The 18,308-nt window shown below is 43.7% G+C and overlaps 1 protein-coding gene across 2 annotated transcripts in view; it reads left to right on the top strand.

Annotated features, from left to right (window-relative positions):
- Positions 1–18,308, top strand: part of ALG14 (ALG14 UDP-N-acetylglucosaminyltransferase subunit) — a 1,195,903-nt gene that overhangs the window by 160,497 nt on the left and 1,017,098 nt on the right. The window lies entirely within an intron of this gene.

Below are 18,308 nucleotides of genomic sequence, written 5' to 3'. Positions count from 1 at the left end.
CTAGATCCCGATCACTTCTCTCCAAAAAACTCGTTTAAGTTAGAGAGTTTCCCCTCCCCCCTTCTCTCCCTTTCCTTACCTCAGAAAGGTTTCTCCATTTTAGTTAGAGGATAACCCTTTCTTTCTGTCTTCCTTTTTAAAAAATAAATAAATAAATATATAATAATTTCCTTAGTATCACTGTTCGTGTTTAGTGATGGTTATCTGTAGTGTTTGTAGTACTGCTTGTAGTTTTGGTTGTGGTAACTGTAGTCTGCAATTTTTAATGGCTAGTACTTAACCTTCTGTGTGTGTTTCTTGTCCTTGGTTTTCCTTTTAATGGCTAGTACTTAACCTTCTGTGTTTGTTTCTTGTCCTTGGTTTTCCTCCAGGATGTCCAAGGATCCTAAACCGTCTGGATTCAAGAAGAGTGACTCATGCTGTCAGAAGATGTCTCTGACAGATGGTCACACTTCTTGTGTTTATTGTCTGGGCGCCATGCACCTGCAGAACTCTTGCTCGATTTGCCATGCTTTTAGTCCAAGAGTCCTGCAGGAGCGCAAAAATAAATTGATCCTGAGGGGTTTGCTTAACCCCAAGATTCACCGGCGAAGGCTCAGCCAGTGAAATCTTCTAGGCCACCTAAACCTTCGGCTCCCAGTTCGGAGCAGTCGTTGGGTGAAGCCATACCAACCATCTCGGCTCCGGCTGGAACCGATGTTCCTCCCTCCCAGTCGGCTCCGACACATTCTTCGGAGCCGTCTGAGAGTCTAAAAAGATCCAGGTCTCCTTCTCAGGAGTCTATATGTTTGGCTCCGAAGTCACCTCTGCTCCAATCGGAGCGTACTCATCGCTCATCCCACTCTTCTCGGTCCTCTAGACTTTTGGACCATGACTTGGAAAGAGTGGTCAGTAGACTGTTAAAATCGCAGGCCCTAGCCAAAATGTTGCCCAGTCCCGGTGTCGGCTCCGTCCACAGCTGTAAGATATTCCTCCTCCAACTCATCCTATGAGCTCGGAGCCGGAGTTCGTTGGGGTTAGAGTCATTGAACCGTCTGCTCCGATACCCACTCCTTTGGTTCTGTCGTCGGCTCCGATCCCTTCCATGGTACTTTCCCTAGAGGGATCTGGGCGCCGAGACTCCCTCGTCGGCTCCGAGGTGGCAAGTGGCATCGGACCCTTGTCTGACCCCGCTCTCCCCCTCGGGGCTTCAGCTCGGGTGAGCTCGGCTTCCACATCTGCCTCGGAGCCGTCCCCCTCGGTGCGGGGAGGGGTTCTGGTTTCTTCGGATGCCTTCGAGGTGATGAGTGTACTGCGCCCGAGTCAGTACCACGATCGACCCCATCGGCTCCTCCCCCTAGGGTGCCTGCGTCAGCCTCTGCCCCCTTCCAGACCCCAAGCGTGAGGATCCAGCGCTCCAGGACACCCCCCTGGGTGTATCCTCCGCTTCTGAGGCCTCCCCTGATCATTCAGAGGAGCCACCTCGCAAGAGGAAATGCAAGAGGAAGCATGTTGATTCCCCCAAGTCTGTCGCATCGGATACCGACTTAGAGGAGTCTGAAGGGTCCCCAAGATCCCCCTCTGAAGATGTCTCCTTCTCAGACATCCTTGAGATGCTTAGGCAGAGGGGGAACTGGACTGCCCTAAGCCCTTCCGAGGATGAGTCTGTATTCCTGGACGCATTTGGATTCCGACCTTCCACCTCCTGGGAGTCTCCGTCTTTCGAACCACTAATGTCTCTGGTGGCTCGGAAGGCATGGACGGCTCCAGACACAGTGGAACCAACCCCTAGAAGACCTGCCAAATTCATTACTGCACCGCAGGACAAACAGTTCTTGACCAGAGGTGTCCCCGTTGATGCCATGGTGGTAGCGGCGGCCACAAAGAATGAGTTGGCTGAAACTTCTTCATCTGTCCATCCCCCTAACAAGGAGTCCAGGACGATGGACAGATATGGGAAGCGGATGTTCTCTTCAGCGACCTTTTTCATGTAGTCCCTGAATTACCTGTGCCACTTTACCCGTCTTCAGAGGGATCTCCTGAAAGAGCTTGGAGATGCCCTCCAAGATCCATCAGCTGAGGGGGCCCAGGCTAAGGCAGCCTCCCAACTGGTGACTCTTAATTCAGTGGTAAACTCCTCCATGAGGCTCATTTCATATGCAGCCGATGGTGCGAGTAGAGCCACAGGCACAGGTGTGGCCCTAAGGAGGCACGCTTGGATGCGGCTATGTAACTTTGCGGAACCTTTCAGAGCGTCTTTCACCAACACCCCTTTTGATGGTTCCTCTCTCTTTGGATCACAGGTGAAGGATACCCTTACTAGGTGTGAGCCGGAAGGCAAGACTCTTTCTGCCGTAGGAGTCCATTTTTCCACTCCTTCCAGACCATATCCTAAGGGTCAGAAGAGTGGAAAGATGTGGTTTCAGAAATCCCAGGGAGCCTTGCCGGACACACGTGGTGAGTTCCCATCCAGGGGCAGAGGAGGGAACAATAACAGACACCGCCTTCGTGGCAGAGGGGGTCTGCAAAATCAGGGCAGCAGAGAATCTTTCTCTGAGAAGCCCTTCCAGCATCCCTGAAGGGTTGCCCGGCTGCCCACCTCTGGAGGCAGTCGGGGGAAGATTATCGCTGTACCCAAGAGCCTGGCAAGACATAACACAAGACAAATGGGTACAGTCCGTCATATCCGGAGGCTACAGAATTCCCTTCGTTCGCACCCCCTTAAGGTCAAACAAGTCCCTTCCAGACGTTCCACCCAATCTAAGGGACCAAGCAGTTCAAGAAGTTTCAAAACTGCTAAGAAAAAGGGCCATCCAGCAAGTCCCAGCAGACCAACAAGGATCCGGAATTTACTCAAGGTTCTTTTTGGTACCAAAAAAGACAGGGGACTGGAGAACCATTCTGGATCTCAGCAGACTGAACAGGTCTGTACAAAGAACGAAGTTCCGGATGGTCACGCTATAGTCCATTTTGCCCTTCCTGGGTCAGGACAATTGGATGTGCTCTATAGATCTTCAGGATGCGTACTACCACATCAAAATGGACAGACGCTAAAGAAGATTCCTTCGCTTCCGGCTGGGAGCCAACCATTATCAGTTCAGAGCTCTGCCCTTTGGTCTCACCACAGCCCCCAGGGTGTTTACCAAATGTATGGCAGTAGTTACAGCTCATCTGAGACGGCAAGGATTCCAGGTGTTTCCATATCTCAACGACTGGCTCCTCACTGCTACCACCAGACATCACCTTCTGCGAGCCAGAGACTGCACTTTCGACACTTGCTCCAGGCTAGGTATCACAATAAATTTCGAAAAGTCTGCATTGTCGCCCTGTCAATCTATCACCTTTTATAGGCGCAAATTTAAATACCAAAGACATGTTAGCGAGCCTCCCACCAGACTGGGTGTTAGTGATTCGTCAGCATGTGAAGATTTTATTAGCATGCAAAAGAATTCAAGCCAGGTTTGTCCTTCAAACTCTGGGTCTCATGGCAGCAGCGATCATACTTGTCCCTCCAGCTCGTTTTCACATGAGGATTCTCCAGTGGCTTCTTTTCACCCAATTGTCCTTCCAGCAGCTTCCCATGTCTTACATGATTTTGATCACACAAGCATGCAAGAAGCACCTTGTGTGGTGGATGGTCTCCACTTCAGTGCTCCGCAGCAGACCATTTGTTCTCCCCTCTCCAGTTGCTTCAGTGACCACGGACCCCTCCCTGATCGGGTGGGGGGGCATTATCAGGGCAGAACAGTCCAAGGCACCTGGCAACCTCACGAGTGCCATCTGCACATAAATGTCTTGGAGATGAGGGCTGTGCTCTTAGCGTTGCAGGCTCTTCAGGACTTGCTTCCAACCAGGACCATTGCAATTCAAACGGACAATATGTCTGTAGTGTGGTACATCAACAAGCAGGGCGAAACCAGGTCGAGAAGCACTCAGACTCTGACAGTGGGCGATCTCTTCCCAACGGTTTCTGATTGCAACGCACATCCCTGGGAGGTCCAACGTCATAGCAGACAGACTGAGCAGAGCAATTCTCATGACTCATGAGTGATCTCTGAACCAGGTAGTTGCGGACCAAATCTTCCGCGAATGGGGCCAACCTTGCTGTAACCTTTTTGCAACTCCCTTCAACAGCAAGTGCAGCAATTTCTTCTCTCTCCTTCCACTTCCCGGTCATTCCCCCAGAGACGCTCTAGTCCACGATTGGCCTCAGGGACTTCTTTATGCATTCCCTCCTTTTCACCTAATCCTGAAGCTAATTCAGAAAGCTACCGTATTGGGTTGCAAAATGATCCTCATTGCTCCTTACTGGCCTCGACAAATATGGTTCCCATTCCTGCATCGCCATCTTCTCAAGCAGCCTTGGACTCTGGACCTAGTTCCAGACCTCCTGATTCATCAGTCGGGCGGGCTGCACCAATCGCTACGCTCTCTCCAGCTCACGGCTTGGTTGCTCCACTTCCAACTTTAGCCAGGCTTCCAGATATCTCCCCCTCTGTGCGCGAAATCATCTTATCACACAAGTCTACGACTAGAAAAACTTGCGCTAGTAAGTGGAAACGTTTTCTTCCTGGGGCAGAGGCTAAAAGTATAGACCCCTTTTCAGCCCCTGTACACTACATTTTGGAATTTCTTGCGGAACTCTTCCACGCTGGGTCCGCTTCCGCTACAATTAGAGCTGCAATTTCAAATTTTCCCATTGGCCTATCGGAAAACAATATCATATCTCATAAGCTGTGTAAAGTCTTCCTCAAAGGAACCACTCTCCTCAGGCCCCCAGTGAGAGATCCTCCACCACCGTAGGATCTAAATTTGATTTTAGCTTCTCTAATTTTGCCCCCTTTCGAACCTGCAGCTTCTTGTTCATTGAAATAAACTCAGGCCAATGTGAAAATTTGAAATTGCAGCTAACTGAACTCTAATTGTAGCGGAAGCGGACCCAGCGTGGAAGAGTTCCGCAAGAAATTCCAAAATGTAGTGTACAGGGGCTGAAAAGGGGTCTATACTTTTAGCCTCATAAACTCAAATGCTATGGAACAACTTGTCACCATTCCCACAAGAATGGTGAAAATATACTAGACCTGATAATCACAAACATGGGGACAAAATGCTCCACACCGGAAGTGTATCCCTCATTGGTGAGATCAGACCATAAACTAATCTCACTGGAGATCCACATCCCGCCCCCACCCCCAACAAAAAAGACCACAGTGAAGAACTTCTCAAAAGCCAACTTCACACTTCTTAAGACTGGTGTGGTATCCTTCAAGGCCCCTGAGCCATTGGAAACCACAACTCACGCTGTTGAATCCCATACAAATGCTTTCTACGAGCACCTCCAGGATTGCATGGATCAAGCAATCCCAAATAAAATCAAGACCCTTTCCACCAAAGGCAAGCGCCCGATCTGGTGGACCCCAGCCATAAACAAACTTTACAACAAGAGGAGAAAACTACTACAAGATGGAGCAAAATCCCTAAAAGGGAAGACATCTCTGATCAATACTAGTAAAAAACTACGATCACTCATAAAATCATCCAAGGCCAACTTTGAGAGAAAAATCGCCAAGGAATCAAAAGACAATCATAAGGCCTTCTTTAGCTATGTTAGAAATCTGGGTGGAAACTCCCAGATATGCTCAGAATTAGTCCAAAATGATACAAAAATCACTGAACCCACAGACATTGCAAACATACTGGCAGACAGGTTCAGTGAAAATTTCTCCCTCCCCCCCAAAAGGAGAAATATCTATCCCAGCAGTGTGTAGCCTCCCAATCATCTCAAATGCCCAGGTGAGACCTGCTCTCTCTAAAGCTAAAAACACAGCATCAATGGGACCAGATGGTGTCCCTGGCTGTGTGCTACACGAACTCAATGAGGAACTAAACCCACACATAAGGCTGCTGTTTAATCTTAGCTTTACCACAGGATACGCACCAAAGAGTGGCGACGGCAACTGTGGTCCCACTCCACAAAGGCGGTGCTTCTATGGACCCTGGTAATTACCCCATAAGCTTAACAAGCCTGGTCTGCAAAGCTATGGAGAGGATCATAATGGAACTCATAAATAAAGACATAGGAGACCTACAGACATTGGATCCTACCCAATTCGGCTTTGTCAAGGGCAGATCATGCCTCTTGAACTTGGTCGACTTTTGAAACAGTCACCAAGGCCATTGATGAGGGTAAGGCAGTTCACACAGCCTACCTTGACCTTGCAAAAGCTTTCGACACAATACCCCACTCGGGTATCATAGAAAAGCTCACCAGCTTAAATGTAAACCCATATGTCACAAGATGGGTTGCAAACTGGCTCAAGGACAGAACCCACAGGGTTAGAGTTGCTGGTGCCATGTCAGACTCCAAGCTGGTCACAAGCGGTGTCCCACAGGGCTCAGTCCTGGGCCCCCTCTTGTTCGGCATCTACTTTTCAGAAGTGCAGGCAAACATAGGAGAATTGTGGCTGACAAAGTTTGCAGATGACTGCAAACTTGGCGCTATAGTTGAAAATCCATCAGACACAGATATCCTTCAGAGAGGTCTCATAGAAACGGATAACTGGTGCCAGAGCCATGGCCTTAAGCTAAACGCCAAAAAAATGTATAGTCATACCCTTTGGTAAAAACAAGGTAACCCCAAGTTACCACATAGGTGGCAATCCATTAAGCACAGAAGAGGTTATCAGGGACCTGGGGACCCAAGTTGACAGTAACCTTTCTTTTGACACTCACATTGCCAAAGTGGTTAGGAGGACCTTCTACATTGCCCACCTGATTATGAAGGTATTCACATCCAGATCAAGGGAGGTCATTGTTCCCCTGTACTCTTCACTTATCAGACCAGTGATTGAGTACAATGCCCCATTTGGAATGTATCTTACCCGACACCTACAGCAATTGGAAAGACCCCAAAAGTTCCTCACCAAAAGGATAAAGGGGCTCGAAAATATGCCATATGCTGCCCGACTGAAGAAACTCCAGCTCTATTCAGTCGCATACCGTCTGCTCAGAGGTGACCTGTGCCTGACATACAAGGCCATGTCCAACCCGGAATTAATGGACATGCTCCACCTCAAAAAATCCAAATCCACCAGAGCCACAAGAGCAAGAGACTTAAACCTCAACACGGATATAAATAGGACGTGCTGGAGGGACAGATTCATCACCCAGAGACTCCCTATGCTGTGGAACAGAATCCCGGTCCATGTGAGACAGAGCACCTCGCTGGCTCTGTTCAAGAGGAATCTTGACCAGTGGATGGGAGATCGTAGGTTTACCCCGGGGATCATCTCTGTATCACTGCTGGACAGAGGCACGGCAAACTAATGGGTATAGTATTCTTCAACCTAAGGGGTGGTGAAAGCCACACAACTCTGGCTAGGCTTATAAATGCCCTAGGGCAGATAGCCTAGTATGAACCTATGAAATTTTTACCTTGGAAAACCCTTTTTCTGGTAGCTATTACTTCAGCCAGAAGAGTTTCGGAACTACAGGCTCTTTCTATCCATCCCCCATACCTTGTGTTCCACAATGACAGGGTTGCTCTTAGGACTAATCCGTCCTTCCTTCCTAAGGTCTCTTCAGAGAGCAACTTGAATCAGTCCATAGACCTTCCTGTGTTTTTCCCTAACCACTCCAACAGGGTGGAATAGAAGTTGCATCAGTTAGATGTTCACAGGTAGCTACGCTTTTATTTGCATAGAACTAAGGACATTAGAAAATCAGATCAACTTTTCCTGTCTTATGCAGTAGGTAAACAAGGTCTTCCGGTCTCCAAAGTAACCTTATCCATGTGTTTGACTTCTATCATCACATTCATATATCAACTGAGGAATAAAGAATTGCCAGTTAAACCAAAAGGTCACTCCACCAGAGCTTTAGCTACTTCGGTGGCCTTTCAGGCTAGGTTGCCCATGGAATCTATTTGTGCTGCGGCTACATGGGTCAACCCACATACTTTCATTTCGCATTACAAGTTGGATTTGGTTTCCAGGAGCAGAGCTGATTTTGGTTCCACTGTTCTGAAGAGTCTTTTCCGATGAGCCACCCAGGATTTTAGATGCTAGGGACGCTGCCCCAACCAGCAAGAATGAAGGCGAGATTGACAACTTAACATAAAGGAGTTATGTACCTACCATAACGTTCCATGTTAGTTGTCTTCTTCTCGCCTTCTTTCGTGCGTCCCACCCTCCATCCCCCTATCCTAGTGGACTGAGAAGAGTTCTTCTTGATTTTTTACTGGCTGAGTCTTCTCTGGTATTCCTTTCTGACTAGTAGTCTCTCCAGTAGGATTTATGCATTCTAGGATAGGATTCCTTTATTATTATGTCTGCAGTTAGACTTACCAAACGAGATCTGGGTATCTAGCGCCAGGCATCATGGGATATAGGGGGCCCTGGAGCCATTAAGCTGCTGTCGAGCTTTTGAAGATGGCCGAGTTGGAGCAGAGGATCGGCTCTGAACCCAACCAGCAAGAAAGAAGGCGAGAAGAAGACAGCTAACATGGAACGTTATGGTAGGTAGAAAACTTTTTCCTTCCTCTCTCAGTTATTTTTTTTCGCCTTAGACTATATATATCCATCTGGCTTAAAGTGCAGAATAAACAGCAAACATACTTTAGCAAAACAGTTGTGACCAATACACTCTGTAGATAAGGTCTGCAATCCCTACATTATTTTATTTAATTAAAAAAATAAGGCGGTTATAAATCTTGCAGAAAGTGATTGTGGGAGGAGAACTCCCACCCCCTTCCAAAAGGCGATAACCCTAAAAGTACTCATGGAAGTGCTTTGTAGCCATAAAATGATTCCGTTATAATTATCTTTACTTGTGACTAAACAGCCATTACAATGGTGGCACTTTGTAGCTCATCATGGATGCTCATAAGTACTAAACATCGTTGTCCCAGGAGCTGTGTGACTGTGAGTTAAATTCTCAGCTTCCAAAATGGGGTTTGAAAAATTGAACCAGCAATCCTTGGAAGTCTGGCAGTTTGTAGTGGTTAGGAAAGGTGAAAAGTCAAATCATATTGCTACTGCACAAGTCTTTTAAATGTAAGCATTGTTGCACTTTACCTAGAAGGTAACAGTCATACTGGAGGAATACAGTATTAAGTTTGCAGGGAGCTCTTTACCTGCTCTGTTGTGGTCCAGTGCAGATACATTTACCAAGGAATAATTGCCACTACTGTGACTTCAGTGCAACATCCTAATGTTAACAAAAAATGTCACTAGTTAAAGAGCAAGACACACTCTTTTTCCAGATGTAGTGATTGATACACTTTTCCTCTTAACGTTGTTAAAGCATCACTGATGCATCACATTGCGAAGATAACTGCACTGATCTTGGCTCTGTATGTATTTTCATTCTCATCACCAAGGAAGAAGTGACCATAATTCTGTTTTACAACTCTAATTGACTCATTTGAAATAAGGATCTAATTTTTCCTTATTGGCAGTGGTCCATACATTAAAATACATATAGTTCTTTATGGAGAAAGTTGATGCTGTGATGAAAACTCTCGTGAATTAAGTACATATTTTATAGAAATAAAAACTATACATTACCTGTTGTTATAACCATAGTACTTTAGATAGTCCGGTGTTCTTCAGAGGTGTGGGGGAGGAGTTGGCAAAGTAGCCTTGCTTTCATACACAGATAAAAAATAACCTGTTGTATTGTATGCTTTTGGTTCCAGGTAAGTACAGTAGACAAGAAATGGCCATTGTTAAGATACAACCTGAGATACTAATAAACAGTATACCAGCACATAATAAAAGGTAAATGGTATGACTGACAGACCAGTTGTGAAATTTTCCATGCACTGAGAATTAGCCCAGTGGATTATACGAGTGTGGTACTGGTATGGAATGTGTATTCAGGCAGTCCTGGGACTGAATTTCTGGCAACATTGTGAGGGACATAGAGAAAGGTACTATTTTTTAATCAACCACCCAAGGTCTTGTGTTTATTACTCTGAGAGATGTGGAAAGTCCCAAAGTGGTGAGATAAAAGCTTTACATCAAAAGAGAAGAAAAAAGCTTTTATTTAAACCTGCTTAAATATAAGTTGCACTTATAGCGATCTTTGTGGTGATACTTTTTTGTAATACTTTCATTTTTTAGCATGTCCTGGGATGTTGGTCTTAGCTTCACTTGCAGTTGTGGGAAAATTGTGTATTACTGCATGATTTTAGCATTGTTTATAGACTATACTGTACATTTGTTTCCATAAGTAGAATTACATGTAAAAGGTAACGATTTTGAACATAGTCTGCTGCTTCAATCAGTCTTGTAGCTTCAGTCACAGTTGTGGAAGGAATGTGATCTGTTGCCAGATTTGAGCTTCATTTAGTCATTTTTGCAGGATTATTTGCAGGTTTCCTCACAGTCTGGTACCTTAATCTGTGGTAGGATTGCAGTAGTGGCAGTTTGTGAATTCTGCTCCATTATTTTTATTGTGTACACCTGCTTAAAGTTGCATTCCGTTACCTTTCTGTTTGCCTTGCTACTGTTTTTTCCAGTTATTAGTCTGTCCCAACCCCTGCTGAGACATTAAGCTAAATGTTTCTGAAATTCTAACCACAGGACTTGAGCTCCAGTATTGGCTTTATTTGATTTTAATCCCTCTCTAGCAAGTCTGCTATATTTAGCACAGAGCTACATCTACGCAGAGTCTTTTGTTCAAGACTCTCAGAGGTGGAAAGTCCCAGAGTTCAAGATATAAGCCTTTCATGAAAAGGGAAGAAAAAAAGCTTGTATTTAAATTCTGCTTAAATATTTTAAGCTGCACTTATAGTGACCTGTGTGGTTATACTTTTTTCTACTCCTCTTCATTTTGTCCATGTTCTGTTTGCATTTTTTGTTTGTTTTTATTTGTTCTGGGACCTTTGTCTTCTAGCTTCACTTACAGTTGTAAGATGATTGTGTATTACTGCAAGATTTTAGATTGTTTGTACATTATACTGTACTTCTATTTCTATTATTGGAATTACACGTAAAAGGTAGCTTTTTGCATCTTGAAACCTGTCTGGGGTCCCAGTTAGTCTTGTAGCTTCATTTATAGTGTGATCTACTGCCAGATTTGAGCCTCATGTATTACAGCACTACTGTTAAATTTCTGCATAGTCTGATGCCTTAGTTTGTATGGACTTGCAGTAGTGCCAGTATTGTGAATGCTGTTCAAGGATTTGCTTTTCAGTACTTTTTATATAACTGTATATACCTGCTTAAAGTTGCATTCCAGTGCCTTTCTCTTTACCTTGTTACTGTTTTTCTCCCCATTCTTTGAGTCTGCCCAACCTCCCACTGAGGAATTAAGGTAAAGGTTTCTAAAAATTCTAATCATAGCACTAGAGCTCTAGTTTGAAGTTTTCCCCAACCACCCTTGTGTTGTTATGATTTTAAAAGATTGTCTCTGTTTTCTACCCCTTATGGTAATCTGACTTCTGAAGTTTCTTCCTCCCCTCTTTCATTGCTGTTGTCTGTTATATAATCTATTTTACTACTTTCTCACCCATTGTTTTCCATATTTGCATAATACATGGTGCCCACCCAGCATTGCACTTGAGAGTAAACCTCCATTACTACAAATTGCCCCCTGCTGGTATTACCAGAGCTCCCATCTGCTTGCTGCCTTTGCCACACTCTTAAGGGGTTCCTGAGTTAATCCTGCTCCATCCTTGGCAGATAAGAGATTTATTTTTTTCTTTGCATTTCTGGTAACTGGTAAGAGTGCTAGTGCTTTGTTGATTTTACCTTTAAATCATTTTAAAGGTTCTTAATACTTGAACATTTTTGTTATAGTAGTAGCATTACACTTACGAGCAATCTTTTTTGGTGTTTTTACATTAAGAGGTTAGGCTGTACAGACGCAAACACACAAAGTAAATTTTATCTATAAAACTACCATTAGAATTGAAACCTGTAATTTGGTGGGGCTAAAGCAAAGCCACTGCACAGAGTCAAGCCTAGAGCAGCTAGTTTGCATGTTGAGCAGCACTACTATCAAATTTTAGTGGACTCTAATCTAGCCTAGTGCCAAATCCCAGAAACAACCCAAGGGGACCGCTCTATAACCCAGTCCACAACCTACAATGGTCCACCCAAGTACAGATCCAGACAATATGGATATGCAATTTCTAGATGTCTCCATAGCCAGCTTTGTAGATATGCGAATTCTGAGATGGTGTAGCAGTTGCCTGTTGTTCACACACAACTATTTATCCTTAAAGAAATAAACTCAATATGTGAGAAATGCGTATACACCATGTCACTAGAGAAAAAAATATTGTATATAAAAAGGCTGTTAAGAACATATACACTACATCCACCACACAGTGTCTGCCACACACAGACCAACTTATGCTGAGGCACTAAAAAGCATTCTTCCCAAACTTTAAAGACCTCTAAAGCTTATCAACGGCATTGCCTATCCTCCACAGTTTCTAAAGCACTTACCAAATGCAACACCAAGCACAACACATACACCTACACCCACTGGAGTCCTAAGAACTAAGCCCATAAGGCAGGCAAATACATTACACAGGACCCTTGTCATAGGGGACTCCATTGTATGACACACAGTTGTCCCATTCACCAGAGTGAACAAGAAGAAGATAAATTATTTGCTTGTCTGATGATGGGATCTGCCAAGTTACGCATGCATTCAAGTCACTACACCACAGGTACCAGTATGATTCTATTAAAGTCCATGTGGGTGATAATGACCTGAGACATACTTCCCTGGACTGTATGAAGATGGACATTGTTGATCTCTCTGAATATGTATCTCAGGATGGTATGTGCTGTGCATTCTGCCTTCACCAAGGATGTTGCCACATTCCAAACAGAAGATGATTAACTTCAATAATTGGCTTAGTTTCTGGTGTCTTTTCAGGGGGATTCAGTATCTGTCAGCATGGGAAGACATGGTTAACAAACTTGGTTGCTTTGCAAAGGATGGTATGCACCTGCCTCCCTTGGCTTTCGAATAGTGGTTAAAACTTTATCCGCCCAATTAGAGCCTTGTTTAGGCAATGACAACTGACAAAGCCTATTTACATAAATAAAACCCAAAGGATCCTACGGTGTTGCTTCTGAATGCTAGGAACCTAAACGAGAAACTACATCATACATGCTATCCTTACTTTGGAGAATATAAACATCTGTGCCATTACTGAGACCTGGTTTAAACTCACAGAAATTACTCCAGCAGTGCAAGGCTTCAGTGCCATCCACAGATTTAGACCACCAGGTGTGTAGACAGGGACAAAAGATGGAGTCGTCTCAATTTATATTAATAACAAGTATAGCTCTAGGTTGGTTAAATGGGATGATGCCCTGGAATTCATCTACTTGCAAGTTACCATAGAAAAAGTCCTGTACCATAGCCCATCAAGTTATAGGTCATCCTCTGTGTCCATAGAATCCCATAGCTTATACATAGACCTACTGGAGACACTCACCATTAAACCAAATACCCTGTTCATTGGAGACTTTAACTACTCCTCTATAGACTGGAAAACATACACTGCCTCATACTTGCAGGCGCAATGATTCCTGGACTTTATTAATATAAATACCATTGACCAGATAGTGTGCATACCCAACAGAGGTTTGGACATACTGGATCTCATACTCACCAGTATGAAAGAGTGGGGCACCCACCCACCAGTGTCATGCTCTCCTTGTTGAAGTCAGACCACAGAGCTGTCTCCTAAAAAGCAAAGTACATTCTATTAAGTGATAGTTTACCAAAAGTCATTGCCTCTCTCAGACACAAATCAGACACAAATTCAAAACAACCTATGTGGAATTGTTCAGAGACCCTGTACAACCTTGTAAATAGCTGTATAGAGGTTGCTATACATACTAGAAGTAAGCCCAAAACAAACTTCAAAAGCAAACCACAGTAGTGGAATCCTAACCCTTAATAGTGTGTATTACAAAAGGAAAATAATCATGGCTAAAATCAAGATGAGCAACTCCCATAATGATAGCAGCTCTCTAATTAAACTAAATAGTAAACTAAGAGGACTAAGTTCAACAAGGTCAATTTATTAGGCCAAGTTAACCTAACAGATTAAAGCTAACCATAAGGCCTTTGGTGTCCAGGGAAATCCGTAGCTTTCTAGCAAGTTCCAAGCCTATTTCAGTAAAAAGAGCATGCTCAGTACAGTATGAGTGAATCAGCAAAACCCATGTCAAGTCTTATCGCTAACTGTCGCAATTGTGGTGCCAATCATGAGTCTAAAAGAGAGAAGTGTTTAGCATTTGGTCAGCACTGCCACAAGTGTAGAAAATGGAATAATTTTCAAAAGTTTTGTAAATCAAACAAGCCTTATTCAGTTTTTAAGAAAGGTCACTTAAAAAAACAAGTTGATCATGTAGAGAGCTGCAACCCTACTTTCTATGTAGATGGTGTATCAGTGGTTGGTGAAAAGGTTAATGCAGTAGATTTGCTTGCAAAGAATGAAGTATTTTGTACAGTCCCGATCAATGGTAAACCCACAGAGCTCAAAGTAGACACTGGTTCAAAGTGTAATATGATGTTAGCAGAAACATTTGCTAGAGTGAGAGCTGGTGAGCAACTTAATTTGGTTAATTGTGCGAAACATGTTGCTTATGGAGGTGAAGAAATTCATACCGAAGGCTCAGTAGTGCTTTCATGCTATTCGTCTGGGAACAGTTACAGCTTGCAATTTTACATAGTCCGAAGACCTATGCAGTCATTATTAGGTCTCGGAGACAGTTTGATAATGAAACTGCTTTATTTTACCAAAGAAGTATATCATGTATGCACATGTCCGAGTTCCAGCTTCAGTGACTCTATTTTCTCAGAGTATGCTGATGTGTTTGACAACAAGCTAGGCAAACTTCCAGTTGTGTATTCCATTAAAGTAGACCCAGAGATCAGTCCAGTGGTTAGACCAGCAAGGAGAGTTCCAATAGGTATGCAGGACAAGATCAAGGTCCAATTAGACAAAATGGTGCAGCAAGGTGTGATTTGTCCAGTCACAGAGCCAACTGAGTGGGCATCTTCCATGGTAGCTGTTCATAAGAGAAATTCAGATGAAATCAGAATATACATTGAACCAAGAGACTTGAACAAGGCACTAAAGAGACCTTAACATTCTATGCATACAGTCATACAACCCTCATGCCAAATGCCACTGTTTTTTCTGTCTTAGATGCAAATAGATCATTTTGGCAAGTAATGCTCAATGGCGGATTGAGTCATGGGCACAGGGGCACGCGCCAATCCCTTTTTTTTTTTTTTTTTTTTTTTTTTTGAAATCAGGTGGACGCATCTTTTCTGCGCAATCTGGTGACCTAATTCTGTCACAAAATGCATCTAACGCACAATGGAGATGCAATTGGAGGTTGCAGTCAGATGATTTGATTTTATAATGATCTTCCTCCACCCGCATCTCCATTGTAATTTAGGCATGTTGGTGAGTGCTTAACCTGAGAGAGGACTAGTAAGCTTCATATTGCTAACCTGAGATAGAACATCTAGTTCTAAAGAAAAATACAACTTTGAATCTATCTGCTCTGCTAAGATAATTTATTTTATTTTTATTTTGTTTTATTGCAGCATACCAACTCGGCGCCAAAGTAAGGAACGGTACAGTTAAGACTTCCACGTTTGGCGCACTAACTTGTTACCAACAAACTTTATACAATATTGGTAGGATTCGAGGGATACTTGTTCTTGCTACTTTCTGTTTCCCTTTGTTTTGTTTTTTGTTTTTTTAACTCATGTGTTGCACTTCTTGACAGCATCAAAAAAAAGTCTGTCTGCATTTCTACTCTGTTTAATTATGTTATTTCGCTCCATAGCGCTGACAGTAGCCATCTTTGTGGTGTTAAGCTTGGGAAGTTTCTTGTTTGTGTTATCATTTTTCTTCACTTGTTTTTGAAGTCACTCCTGACATTCCCCGTTTAAGTACTAGATTGTTTTTAGAGTAGCATCTATGCAATGGCTGACCTACTTGTAAACGTGCACTTGATTTACATTTATCATATCTGGTGGTTTGAATTTACATTTTAAAATGTAAAGATTGCAAAAAAGTATAGGTTGAGAAAAACATTAATTGCACTTATTATATGTATATGAGCGGTGGTGGTGCTGCGGTAGGTACACTATCTCGGGGGGCATAGAGGGCTAATGCCTAGACTACAGGCCAGGTGACCTTAGTTCAATAAGCAGCTCAAGCACTTGACAGAGAAGGTAGGGTGCATGTATGTCCATCCTTGAAGATATGGCAAGGCAAAGCAGGATGTGTTTAGCCACAGTCCCTCAAGGAAAGGTGACCTAGAATATGTATGTATTCTGGAGGCATGATTTTGGCTTTTAATGCAGTTCCATATGGTGATTTGGTAGAATGTTCATAGGTTCATAGAAAGTTACTAGGCTATTGGCCCTCAGGCCTTTATAAGCTTACCCAAGAGTTTAGCCCATGTTCATTACCAATGCCCCTGTCCAGCAGGGACATGGGTGGAATCCCAGGGGTGTATTTTCTGTTTCCCATCCAGTTATCCCGGTTGCATTTAAAAAGGGGTAAAGAGGTACTCTGCTTGATGTGGAGAGGGAGTCTATTCCACATATGGGGAGTCTCTGGGACACAAATCTGTACTGCAAACAAGTCTTGTTGATGTCACAGACCAGGTTGAGGCCGTGCGTTTGAGTTATTCGACTGGAGCTTAACTTGCGGATATGCAGCAGTCCCATCAAGATGGGATCCGTGATCGCCTTGTATGCCGGACAGAGGTCACCTCTGAGGAGTCTGTATGAAGCTGAGCAGAGGGACAGGGCTTTTAGCCTATCTGTGTATGGTAGATGTTTGAGGCCCTGGATTATCCTGGTGAGGAACCTCTGTGGTTTCTCCAGCTGCTGCATATGCTTTGCGAGGTACATGCCGAAAGGGGTGTTGTACACAACAAAAGTCTTTCAGCTTTTCCCGGTTAGGGGTCGCCACAGCGGAACTCCGGTCCGCTCATGATTGGCAGTGGATTTTTACAGTGCCGAGTTGCCAGCCCGACGCCCAACTTTCAAAGAAGGCACGCCCATTCAGGCTCGCATCTACCTGCATGTCTTTAGTGTCACTTGACCGCGGGGAGGACATGCAGACTCCACACAGAAGGTGCTGCAGCCGAGAATCGAATGGGCAAACCTCTTGCTGTGAGGCGATAATGCTAACCACTGCACCACAGCATTCATCAGGTGTTGTACTCTATAATGGGCCTTATAAGGGAAGAATACAGAGATACCTCCTTGTCCCTGGATGAGATGCTTTTACTTATGAGGTGGGCCATGTAGAAAGCTTTCCGTACAACAGAAGCAACATGGTGGTCAAAAGTCAGGTTGCTATCAACCTGGGTGCCCAATATCTGTTTAAACATGTATGAGTAGTTTCAGGTAGCAGAATCATGCCTGATGACAAATAGGGTAGTGGGCAAAGTTAAAAAGCACTTTTTAGTGAGTCTCTTCAGTTACAGAAAAGCAGATGTCATGATTAGCAGTCAGAATTTGTAACGGAGTGCAAGTGACTTGTACTTAGCACTATCTGCTCACCAGACAAGCTTTCCAGGAAATTAATTGCATTGACTTTGCATCAGGTTCATCACTGTACGTGAGAATAATGCAGTGTTTCTGCATTTTGCAGCAAGAATAGGAGATGTTTTGCAGAAAGATTAGTGCATGTTGTCAGAGTCATTTGCACTGTCTGTATGCTGAACTACTGAGCAAGGGTGATGTCATTGTAGCAAGTTATGTTTGTGTGTTGCAGTGCTCTAAACAAACTCGTCAATTATACCATGACCCCCCATTAATATTCCAAAATGTGCACGCTGATTGGCCAGCATGCACGTTGTAAATCGACTTATACTAATGGGAAAAGGTCCAGTCGCCCGGACTTTTTCCATTAGTATAAGTCTCTTTTAAAACACTGTCTCGTTATGTTAAAAGAGTTTAACATAGCGACACAGGTTTAAAAAAAGCAACGGAGATCTCCGTTGCTTTTGTTAAAGCTGTCTCGCTATGTTAAACTCCTTTAACATAGCGACACAGTGTGTAAAAAGCAACGGAGATCTTGCTTTCTCCGTTGCTTTTTTTTAAACCTGTCTCACTATGTTAAATGGGTTTAACATAGCGAGACAGCTTTAAAATAAGCAACGGAGATCTCTGTTGCTTATTTTAAAGCTGTCTCTCTATGTTAAACCCATTTAACATAGCGAGACAGGTTTAAAAGCAACGGAGAAAGCAAGATCTCCATTGCTTTTTACTGTTTTGCTATGTTAAATGGGTTTAACATAGCAAAGCAGCTT

This window comes from Protopterus annectens, chromosome 10.part0 (assembly GCF_019279795.1).
Source record: "Protopterus annectens isolate FY-2018-M chromosome 10.part0, PAN1.0, whole genome shotgun sequence".
Taxonomy (NCBI): Eukaryota; Metazoa; Chordata; order Ceratodontiformes; family Protopteridae; genus Protopterus; species Protopterus annectens.
Note: the sequence above shows the minus strand (reverse complement) of the source record. Positions and strands in the feature narration are given on the sequence as shown.